This window comes from Cervus canadensis, chromosome 5 (assembly GCF_019320065.1).
Source record: "Cervus canadensis isolate Bull #8, Minnesota chromosome 5, ASM1932006v1, whole genome shotgun sequence".
Classification (NCBI taxonomy): Eukaryota; Metazoa; Chordata; class Mammalia; order Artiodactyla; family Cervidae; genus Cervus; species Cervus canadensis.
Genome location: NC_057390.1, coordinates 60,493,567 through 60,505,306, shown reverse-complemented (window position 1 = coordinate 60,505,306; position 11,740 = coordinate 60,493,567). Strand labels below are relative to the sequence as shown.

Here is an 11,740-nt window from a genome sequence, read left to right as displayed (position 1 = left end):
ATGGATGTGAGAGTTGGACCATAAAGAAAGCTGAGAGCCAAAGAATTGATGCTTTTGCACTACGGTGTTGGAGAAGACTCTTGAGAGTCCCTTGGATTGCAAGGAGATCCAACCAGTCCATCCTAAAGGAGATCAGTCCTGAGTGTTCATTGGAAGGACTGATGCTGAAGCTGAAACTCCAATCCTTTGGCCACCTGATGCAAAGAACTGACTCATTCAAAAAGACCCTGATGCTGGGAAAGATTGAATGCAGAAGGAAAAGGGGATGACGGGATGAGATGGCTGGATGGCATCACTGACTCAGTGGACATGAGTTTGGGTAAACTCCAGGAGTTTCATTGCAGTGCAAGGGATTCTCATTATAGTGACTTCTCTTTATGCAGAGCATGGGCTCTAGGCACGCAGGCTTCAGGTGATGGACAGGGAGGCCTGGCGTGCTACAGTCCATGGGGTCGCAGAGTCGTACACAACTGAGCAACGGAACTGAACTGAACTGATTGCATTCTATTAACGTGCAGAGAAATTGCATTGTCCTAAACTGTAGAGCGGGGAAATTCTGTGGCAGTCCAGTGGTTAGGTCTCAGTTCTACCACTGCTAGGAGGCCAGGGTTTAACCCCTGGTCAGTGAGCTAACATCCTATATGCTACACAGCACAGTCGAAAAATAATTAAGTAAAGTGCAGTGGGAATCTATATTGGGACTGCTTCACTAGAAAGCAACTGAGAAAAAAATAATAATAACATTGAGTTTTATGAAGAATAACAAAGTACTGAAATGATCTAAACAGCCAGTCACAAGAAGTTTAACCAAATTATAACAATTCTGGGTAATAGAATACCATGTTTCCATTAAGAACAACTTCTTGAAAGTCTGTTGAGATGGAAAAATATTTGACACAAGGCAAAAATAAAAAACACTGACAACATTCAGTGTTAGGAGAAGACTAGAGAAGTGGAAGTATGTTGCTGGCTACGACCTTGGGGTCACAGTATTACTGGACCCAGTTCTCCAGTCTGAGTTGGCTTGCCTAAAAAGTAGGGGTAAAGTGAGGCACCTGAGTTTAGTCATCAGCCTCTGGAGTACTTATCACTAGTGCTCACTGGGCTGGCAGCACTGACCTCAATGGAAGATTTTATAAGCAGCTCTTTAGGCCACAGGAGTCATCCCCAAGCGTGATTCTCCTAAAGGCTGAGCAAGGCAGAGGCTTCTTGTAGGCACCATTTTGCTGTTCACTGGCATTTCCATTGGGAGCTTATTAGTAACCAGACTATACATATCACTTAATCTTTTTTTCAAAAATTGTTTGGAATACAGGCCCTCAATTGCTCGGAGAAAAAATAATTTTACCCTGGATTTGGGGCCATTTTTGATAAGACTGATACGCCTTGAAAAGGATATAAAAAGTCCCCATAGCCACTAGTGCCTGACACATGTTAAGTGCCAGTGAATATTAGTTACATGAATGAGTGACGTGAATTAACTAGGACACTCTGTACCACATTCTAAACTTGTACGGAATTCAGGGGAGGGTGTAAACTTATACTTGGTGTGACTCAAGGACTCCAGAATGGCCCAATAAAATATTATCTCTCCTTAAAACTCACAGCTACATAAAAACGTCTCATATTCTGGCATGCATTTATTGGATTTAAACCCAAGATGAAGCATTTCATTCCCCCCCCCAAAAAATTATCTTTCAGAAAAGATATGTCAAGCATTAAGTAACTTATCCAAAAGTCACATAGCAAATAAATGTCAGTATCTGTATTTGAACTCAGCTTTATCTGAAACCAAACATCAGGTGAGTTTAGTAAACTCATATAAGTAATATTTCAATTCCTACTTCACCTTAATTTATGGCATTAGCTGTACAACTTATTTGTCACTGATTACTATAGGATCTCGTCCTGTGTCATTTTATTATTTTACTTGTGTCCCTGACCCTACTTGCCAACCAAGTTTGGATTTTTTGTTTCTTTTTTAATTAATTGGATTATTTGGTTGCATCAGATCTTTGTTGCTGCATGCTCACTTTCTCCAGCTAAGGTGAGTGGGGGGCTACTCTTCATTGCAGTGCAAGGGATTCTCATTATGGTGACTTCTCTTTATGCAGAGCATGGGCTCTAGGCACACAGGCTTCAGTAGTTGTAGCCCATGGGCTTAGTTGCTCTGAAACATGTATGATCTTTCCAGATCAGGGATCGAACCCATGTCCCCTGCATTGGCAGGCAGATTCTTAACCAGTGGACCACCAGGGAAGTCCCTTGCCAACAAAATTTGAAGTTCTAGAAGGGTAGGCAGCTTGCATAAACACTTATTAGTATTACTGTTATCAGAAACAAACCAAAGAAAGCTTTATGCACAATCATATTCATTGTAATATGTGATGAAAAATGAAAAGATCTAAATGTCCAACTGTAGAGTTATCGTTCATTGAACAATAATCCAGCCATTCAATGACGTAATATTCAATCCTTAATTTAGTGAGTGTGTTTGGATGGTGGGACTCCAATATATATATATTTATATTGGATATATCTAGCTAAAGTATCTAGTAACTTGGGGAAATGCTTCTGATGCATCATGACCTGTTGTAGAAACTTGGGATTTAAAAATGGTCACTGTTCTTCTCATATTGAAATTAAGATGATCCAAGCCTCCATTTCTCTATTAAGAAACTCTCTTCCCTCTCTGGGCTCTTTCCTCCTATAATAAGTCTGGCAATGCCCAAGGGGTCAGTCTGGGTTGCTGTCACCCTGTGGCCAAGTCAGAGCTTGGACACTGTACCCCCAACTCACTCAAGGCTGAAAGACTCTATACTGAGTGCCTCAAAATCGTATCATCAGGCACTAAAAGGTTTTGGAAAAAACCAAAGTCGAAAGAAGAGTACTATCCACGTTTCCACCATCCAAAGACAACCATAATTAACAGTTGATGTATCTCATTCCAGGATTCTCTTCTACATACAGACTCTTTTTGCCAAGTTATTATTGCATGTGTATAAAAAAAAAATCCCTCTATAGCTTCCAACCCTAGAAATGAGACTTCTCAGGATTTACCCCACCATCTAAAGCATGCTGAGCTGCCATGGATTCCCGCAAAATCTGCAGCAAACTTCTCCCCTCAATCCTAACAGGCCCCACGTGGAAAAATGTGCTAAAGAAACTGGAGTCTTTCCCCAGTAACCCTGGATTGATAGCAGTGCTGCCATCATTACTGCCCTTGTGTACACTGTCAAGCAATCCTCTCTCTCTGGACAGAATGACGCTCATCACACGGGCATCCATGTCATCCTTGGCTCCCAGCGTATTTTGAAAACTAAATTTCAGAGCCATGATAAGATGAAGCTAAGATATCATTCGCAGTGTTGTGTTCTTGTTGTTTGCTTAAAGGATACTTTATTAGCCTCCTTTGCAAAACTGAGAAGGCTGATGATGGAATATCCTAAGAATGGAAATAAAGCGACCTAATGGGCCAAAGACTAAGAGATGAACTCAGTTTTTCCATTATCTTCTGTTGTGATCTCACTTAAGCCAACTTGGTTGTTCACGATTATTAGGTTCTTTCTAGTAAACATGGGCGGCATCCAATAGCTAGAGGTGGGTGGGGTCTATAGATCTCTCCCCTTGCCATTTGATTGTTGCTGTTGTTTAGTCACTAAGTCATGTCCAACCCTTTTGTGATCCCACGGGCTATAGCTCTCCAGGCTCCTCAGTCCATGGGATTTCCCATGCAATATTCCCATGCAATATTCCGCAAGAATATTGCCGTTATTCTCTCCATGGGATCTTCTGGACCCAGTGATTGAACCCATGTCTCCTGTGTCTCCTGCATTGGCAGGTGGATTCTTTACCACCGAGCCACCTGGGAAACCCCACCACTTGCTTATAATAAAATTAAGTCCCAGACAAAATTCTACCACATATACACTCATTCACTTAGCAAGCAGGCTCCAAAATGCTCATACAACCAAATCTGTAAGCATAACATTCCAGCTCTCCATCCTTGTAGAAAGTTTTAGGTTCACCAAAGGAAGATGTGATGATAGACTAGCAGCAGGTTTCAGCTGATTTTATAATTAGATTTGTGGGACCAGAATTCTCTAATCAGTGGCTGGTACAGGATCATTTCCAAAGGAAACATCTGGCATCATTTGGAAAGGTGTGGACCTCTGGACTATGTTCCTATGTTCTGTTATGCAAAGGGGGAGGATCACTGCAATATTTCTAACCAATCCACAGATCTTGAACACTATTTTTTTCACCTACAAAAAGTAAAACCTCTAGTGTTGGTACAAAGATAATTGAAGTCCATCTCTGGAGTATTGGCTTCTAACTAACTAGAAGTTTTCAAAACACTAACTACTTGCCCAGAAGTGTATGCTCCCTCTTAGGGTAACAGACTGTACCTGAGATATAGGTCATATATACAAATACACACACATCACATATACCAACATGAGGATGCTTTTGTCGTGTGCAAACACAGAGAAGTAGATAGATATACAGATAGGTAGATGCAGATATAACTATATGAATATATGTGTATACATATATATATATCTCCACGTGTGTGAGTATATATATATATATATAAAGATATATAAGTATAAAATCAAGCTATCTGTATCAAAGTATTTTAAAGTAAATTATGGGCAGCACAGTATCACTCTCATTAAAAACAAAAAGGTTTTAAAATCCAGATAAAAGAAGGAGGTAGGTAGAATAAAACTGAAAGACTTCATTTCGTTTTTAGGGATGAGTTTTAAACTGATTTCACTTGAAAGAAGCCTGAATACATTAGACACGTGGGGAAATAATCCCACTATTAGTATAATCACTTGTATCTGTCAAATGTGCCCTGATGTATAATATGCTTTCTTTAACTCCAGAGGACACCAAAGAAACAAAAGTTCAGGCAAAATTGCAAAGGAAGGAGAAAGAATATTATTACCCAGGGTTGAATCCTGTCAAAAAAAAAAATGATACCCTCAAACCACTCAAAGGCCAATGATTACCATCCCATAAGATGATGGATGTTATAGAGGAGAGACCAACAGATTCAAGAGCAGAGTAAGGAGGAGTACCCATGGCTGCTAGGAAATCAGGGAAGAACCCAAGGAATCACACTGGAGCTGGGTCCTGCAGGAGACATTTGTCTGGCTAAAACGGGATGTCCACCTTGACTTCCCAATCTGACAAATGAGGAAGATAGAGTTCCTATCTCTCAGAGGAGTGAGAATTAATAGACAAGGTGTGTTTCCATCCTGGCATGTGGTATCCACATGCAGGAATCCATCTTGTAAAATCAAGAAGCAGGCTGCAAAGAGCTCTGCACTGAGTCGCAAGCCCTGGGTCCAAACCTCAGCTCAACCCCACTAGTCACGCGACACGAGGTTGGTCTCCCCTCTCTCTGCACCTTAGTCCCACATGTCTAAACTAAAGTCTGTGACACTGTTCTGCTGCCTCCCATGAGAACCAAGTGGGATCCAAGATTGGAAAGTGCATTGAAGAGTTAAGGACTTTGCTAACACAAGTTATTCCTTTCATCACAAATAGAGGACATGTTTTTTTAAGTTCATTTGGGCTACAGAAAATTCGGGGTAGAAGGGAGAAGCATCAAAAATCTGTTCATGGACTTCCAAGGCCAAGCCTCGGAATCTTCAGTTTCCCTGCCCCCCTTGACAATGCCCCAGACTTTTTAACTGGGCCTTGAAAGACTGAGGCAGGTCTAACTGTGTCCTTTGGACTCCAAGGTCAACTGGAGGCTCTCTCACTGCTGAAGCTCTGGCATGAGCGTCACCCATGTCCGTCTCCAAGATAGAGAGAAAAGCCAGTTCTAGAGCTAGGGTGAGCTCCCCATTCTGTGCACAGAGCCAAGAGTCCTGACGAGGGCTCCCCACTAAGGGTGAGCAGTCAAAGGTGATCCCCATGTCGCTTAGTCCCTGAATCCTCACTTTAAGGCCAAATTAAAAGTCTTCAAGGTGGATCTTTGATCAGAAGGAGAATGTTGTTTAATTGACAAGGCTGTTTTTCACAAACAGTTGGTTCTTCCCCATGGAGCAGCTGTTTAAAAGCAGTCCTACTAATAGGAGAGTCTCTTGAATTTAAATGTCAGCATCACAAGCCTGGGCTCTGGGCTCCAGCAGGTACCAGGGGCCTGGCTGGCCTCACAGCTCATTTAGGGTAAATAGATGCTTGAAACCAAACCGAGTCTCAACAAAGCATCCTGTATGGGATCTCCTTTATACTGGTCACCGATGGTGTGAGAGTAACAGTGGATCACCATTCATGATATGAGGCTGTTGCTGATGGTTCACTCATGGAACAAGCATTTTTTTAACACCTATTGTGTGCTGACACTAAACTAGTCACTGAGTCAGCCACCAAAAATGAATAAGATGTCATCCTGGTCCTCAGAGAGGTCAAAATCAAGGAAGGAAACACAGGGAAATAAAAAGATATCAAGGTCCACTTAGGAAGGCTTCCAGGAGTGCATGGGAGCCTGATTCTCCTACAGTTGGGGGGTGGTGAAGGGAGTGGACCAGAATGCCCAGAGCTGTGCTTCTGAATATCACTATGCACTATGCACTATTCCTAGAGTCCTTGATAAATGCAGATCTGACCCAGTGGGTCTGAGGTGGGGCCTGAGATTCTGCATCCCTAACTAGATCCAGGAAGCACTGAGAATGACGCTGGTGCACAGACCACACTCTGAGCTGTGACGTTCAAGAGAACTCTGATGGCTGAGCCAAGTCTGAAGAATGAGCCAAAGTCAGCCAGGGTAAGAGGAAGTTGGGGGATGCTGGGGGGTCTCATGGCTCAGGTAAACAGCAGGAAGGGTGGAGGGCTCAGGGAAGTACAAGGCCTTCAGTTTTCTTGTGGGAAGTGGAAGAAAAACCTGGAAAGGAGGACAAGGGAAAAGGCATAGGGGCATTTGGTCTTTATGGAAAAGATGGTGGGGACGATTTAAACATGTTTGAGCTGGGAAGAGCTATGGTCAGATGGCATTTTTAGAAGATCTCTTAGCCAAAAGTACAGGAAGTGGACTACAGCATTAAGATGAGAGAGAGGGAGCCAATAAGGAGGTTGTTTCTGCATCACAAACAGAGATGGATGGAATGAGGGGGTGTCAGAAGATAACATCAACAGATAGCATTTCTTCACAGCTTCAAATTAACCTTCTCCAAATTCACTTTGGTCAATGGCTCTCCAGTGCCCTCAAATTGATTTTGAAACTCTTCTGTCTGGCTTTCAAAACATGCCACAACTACTTTCACCCATATCTCCACTAGATACCCCATGACTCAGAATGAACACCCATCTGCTGCCCTCCCATGACCTGCTGGGCTGATGTTCAGACCTTCCAGCTCAGCCTCACTGCCATACTTAGCTCTCACTGTTCACCTCGCCTCGAGAGTCCCAGAGGCTTTCCACATGCCACACATGCCACTGTGCTTCCAGGCCCCACAGTTGTTGTTGTTCAGTCTCTAAGTCATGTCCAAGTCCTTGCGGCCCCAGGGACTATGGCACTCCAAGGTTCCCTGTCCTTCGCCATCTTTCAGAGTCTGCTCAAACTCATGTCCATTGAGTCAGTGAAGTGAAGTGAAGTCGCTCAGTTGTGTCCGACTCTTTGCGACCCCATGGCCTGTGGCCTACCAGGTTCCTCGTCCATAGTATTTTCCAGGCAAGTATACTGGAGTGGGGTGCCATTTCCTTCTCCAGAGGATCTTCCCAACCCAGGGATCGAACCTGGGTCTCCCTCATTGTAGGCAGACGCTTTACCATCTGAGTCACCAGGGAAGTCTTATGCCATCCAACCTTCTCATCCTCGGTCACCCCCTTCTTCTCCTGCCCTCAATCTTTCCCAGCATCAGGGTCTTTTCCAACGAGTTGGCTCTTTGCATCAGGTGGCCAAAGTATTGGAGCTTCAACTTCAGCATTAGTCCTTCCAATGAATATCCAGGGTTGATTTCTTTTAGGATTGACTGGTTTGAACTCCTTGCTGTCTAAGGGACTCTAAAAAATCTTCTCCAGCACCAAAGTTCAAAAACATCAATTCTTCAACATTCGATCTTCTTTATGGTCCAACTCTCACATCCATACACATCGGCAAAGCTTCCCCCGACTGTTTCAGCCCCACCAGTCTGAATAACATATGACCTGTTTCATTCTATTTGGGCTCAATCCCAGAGGGCTCTTTGATTTTAATGTCCTCTTTTATTTCCTTTTGCTTTTAATAAAATTGCTCATCTTTCAGAAGTGTCCCTGTACCTGTTCAGTTCAGTTCAGTTCAGTCGCTCAGTTGTGTCCGACTCTTTGCGACCCCATGGAAGGCAGCTCTCCAGGCCTTTCTGAGTTTACTCAAATTCATCTCCATTGAGTCAGTGATGCCATCCAACCATCTCATCCTCTGTCGTCCCCTTCTGCTCCTGCCCTCAATCTTGCCCAGCATCAGGGTCTTTTCAAATGAGTCAGCTCTTTGCATCAGGTGGCCAAAGTATTGGGATTTCAGCTTCAACATCAGTCCTTCCAATGAACACCCAGGACTAGTCTCCCTTAGGATGGACTGGTTGGATCTCCTTGCAAGTCCAAGGGACTCTCAAGACTCTTCTCCAACACCACAGTTGAAAAACATCAATTCTTCAGCATTCAACTTTCTTTACAGTCCAACTCTCACATCCATACATGACTCCCGTATTATGGATTAAATAAGAATTATTAAGGGGAATCTGTGCACCCTCCTTTTGGGTTCAGAAACAGACATCACCACATCACCAAGATATCTAGAGCTCCCATATGCTCCTCCTTGGCAGCCCTGTTGTTTTTTTGTTTTGTTTTGTTTTTTTACTGTGGCCACTGCTAACACAATATAAGCCAAAATAAGACCTGAGGAACAGGAGCAGTCTTCTCCATCCTTTGGTTATTCCATAGCAATTGTTACAATACTTTCTATACTAAAACTCTGGGCATGCAACCAGCCAGGGTGAGTATACTTGTGGGAAAATGAAAATGAGTATTTTAAATCAGGTCTGCCTGGAATAATCCCAGGCATAGAGTCACTAACCCCTTAGCATTTAGCAGACTATCCAGGACGAGACAGGCCTTCAGCGAACATTCATCTAATTGAATTCTGGTTTTCCTTCATCCAATGGATGGAATATAGATTCCGGTCAATGTCAGACATAAAAATATTGCACTAAGCAAGTGATCCTGAAGTGGGGCTCAGCCCTTCCCACCACAAGATGTACATTTACACCCCCTGGGGTCTAGAAAGAAATACTAGAACTTCTATTTGTACTTAGGTTTTTTCTCAACCTTTTAATTTGGGGTATATGTCTTCTATGTGTTGTATGAAAGGAGAAAAGATTAGCCATCCCCTTGACTAGGATGGAAGAAGCTCTCTGGCCTGACAGCATGCCTTTGGTTAAGGCATCGCCACCTACTTCATGGCATCTAACCCCTGTTTGGGGGCATCCCTGGTGGCTCAGATGATAAAGAATCTGCCTGCAATGCTGGAGGCCTGGTTTTTTTCCTGGGTCAGGAAGATCCCCTGGAGAAGGGAATGGCAACCCACTCCAGTACTCTTGCCTGGAGAATCCCATGGACAGAGGAGCATGGTGGGCTACAGTCCATGGGATCACAAAGAGTCAGACACAACTGAGCAACTTTCATTTTCCCTTTCACATGTCTTATGGATATAACGTATGTAGTATGTGCTTATATGTGTATTTGTAGCATATACTACATAGTACAACATGCTACATAGTGTCACAAGTGTGGTATGCAGCATAGAAGCACACCTAACTACAGTAGGCAGCAGGAAAATACATTGAGAGACCCAAAGTGGGGTCTCGCCATAAGCTCGTAAGACACAACCATTCATTCATTCATTCAATCACCCGAAAAAATATCTTACTGTTCTCCTCATGTGGTGTGCCATGCTCTGTTGCCCAAATTGCATCAGACAGAGGCAAGAAAGCAGGCATCATTGGGAAGCTGGTCAAGTCCTGTCCTGTCCTGCTGCCCGTTGGACTTCGGCTGCTTCATGGCTCAGATAACTTAGTGTGGCACTAAGTTGCCCAGAGTAAGAAAATACGTACTAAATATGCACCCACCTAAGAGGATGAACTAAGATCATGGCTTCTGGTCCCATCACTTCATGGGAAATAGATGGGGAAAGAGTGGAAACAGTGTCAGACTTTATTTTGGGGGGCTCCAAAATCACTGCCGATAGTGATTGCAGCCATGAAAATAAAAGACGCTTACTCCTAGGAAGGAAAGTTATGACCAACCTAGACAGCATATTAAAAAGCAGAGACATTACTTTGTCAACAAAGGTCCGTCTAGTCAAAGCTATGGTTTTTCCAGTGGTCATGTATGGATGTGAGAGTTGGACTGTGAAGAAAGCTGAATGCCGAAGAATTGATGCTGTTGAACTGTGGTGTTGGAGAAGACTCTTGAGAGTCCCTTGGACTGCAAGGAGATCCAACCAGTCCCTCCTAAAGGCGATCAGTCCTGGGTGTTCACTGGAAGGACTGATGCTGAAACTCCAATACTTTGGCCACCTCATGCGACTCATTGGTCGCATGAGTCAATGAGTCAACTCATTGGAAAAGACCCTGATGCTGGGAGGGATTGGGGGCAGGAGGAGAAGGGGATAACAGAGGATGAGATGGATGGATGGCATCACCAACTCGATGGACATGAGTTTGAGCAAGCTCCAGGAGTTGGTGATGGACAGGGAGGCCTGGCATGCTGTGATTCATGGGGTCGCAAAGAATCGGACACGACTGAGTGACTGAACTGAACTGAAGAGGATGAAGATGGAAGAGGTCAACCAGACCTGGGCTTTTAATCTTGGTCACAGATGTTTCCTATTCATTACAAACTCACAGCAATCATTTAACATGGTTCTTTTATTCACACCTGGCCTTCTCTCCCCAGCGAAGAAGGGGGTTACCTACCTGACAGATGCATAAGAAGCTCCTGACCCTCAAAGATGCCTCCCCACCCTCCCAGATGACTGAAACTGCTCTCCGAAGGAGACGGTCCTACAGCTAAGTTAAGGAACGTGATTTTGAATGTAACCTGTTAAACTTGCACTAAGTTGTAAATGACATATGCTCGGTACTCTCTAGAGAACTAGTTTTGCTAGAGAGAAAGATGGAAAAGAAGGTAACACCAGAGAACTGATCTATTAGTACCTACGGGTGAAATGAGTGGGTCTCATAGAGGCAAAACTAGCCATGGAAAGGAGACACCACCAGGCCACTGGGCCAGAGAAGGAACGTTGAACTTGTCCATTCTGCCAAGGGCTGTTTTAGACCCAATACCTGCCCCCCTGGCCTCAAACACTTAGTTACTATCGAGAGTGTTAGTGCTAGAAGGAAGTAGGGAGAGATCCCTGGGGTAGGCTGGACCCCAGCCTCCTGACTGCTGGTCCAAATTCTCCTCCAATGAGCTTTCAACACACCTGGTGATTAAGGTGAGTAAACAAAAAGAGATTAAAAACTCAAGCCCATTATCCATTTTGAAAAACTAGCTCAATTCTATGCTCTAACTATTTTGAACCGCTTAGCTCATCTTTCCCCTCTGGGGTTTTGATTATACATTCTTGACACTTCTCGGAGTGATGCCAGAAGTGGGGAGGCAGTCGAGATGATTCTCATCCATATCCCATCACAGAGGTGAGCCTGTGAACAATGCACTGTTGTTTAACTTCACTTACACTGCAAAA

General features: G+C 43.7%; 1 non-coding gene across 1 annotated transcript; it reads left to right on the top strand.

Annotated features, from left to right (window-relative positions):
- Positions 1-9,346: 9,346 nt before the first annotated feature.
- Positions 9,347-9,469, top strand: LOC122442803. The gene has a single exon (XR_006269788.1). It is a non-coding gene; the product is annotated as a U6atac minor spliceosomal RNA (small nuclear RNA).
- The last annotated feature ends 2,271 nt before the right edge of the window (positions 9,470-11,740 follow it).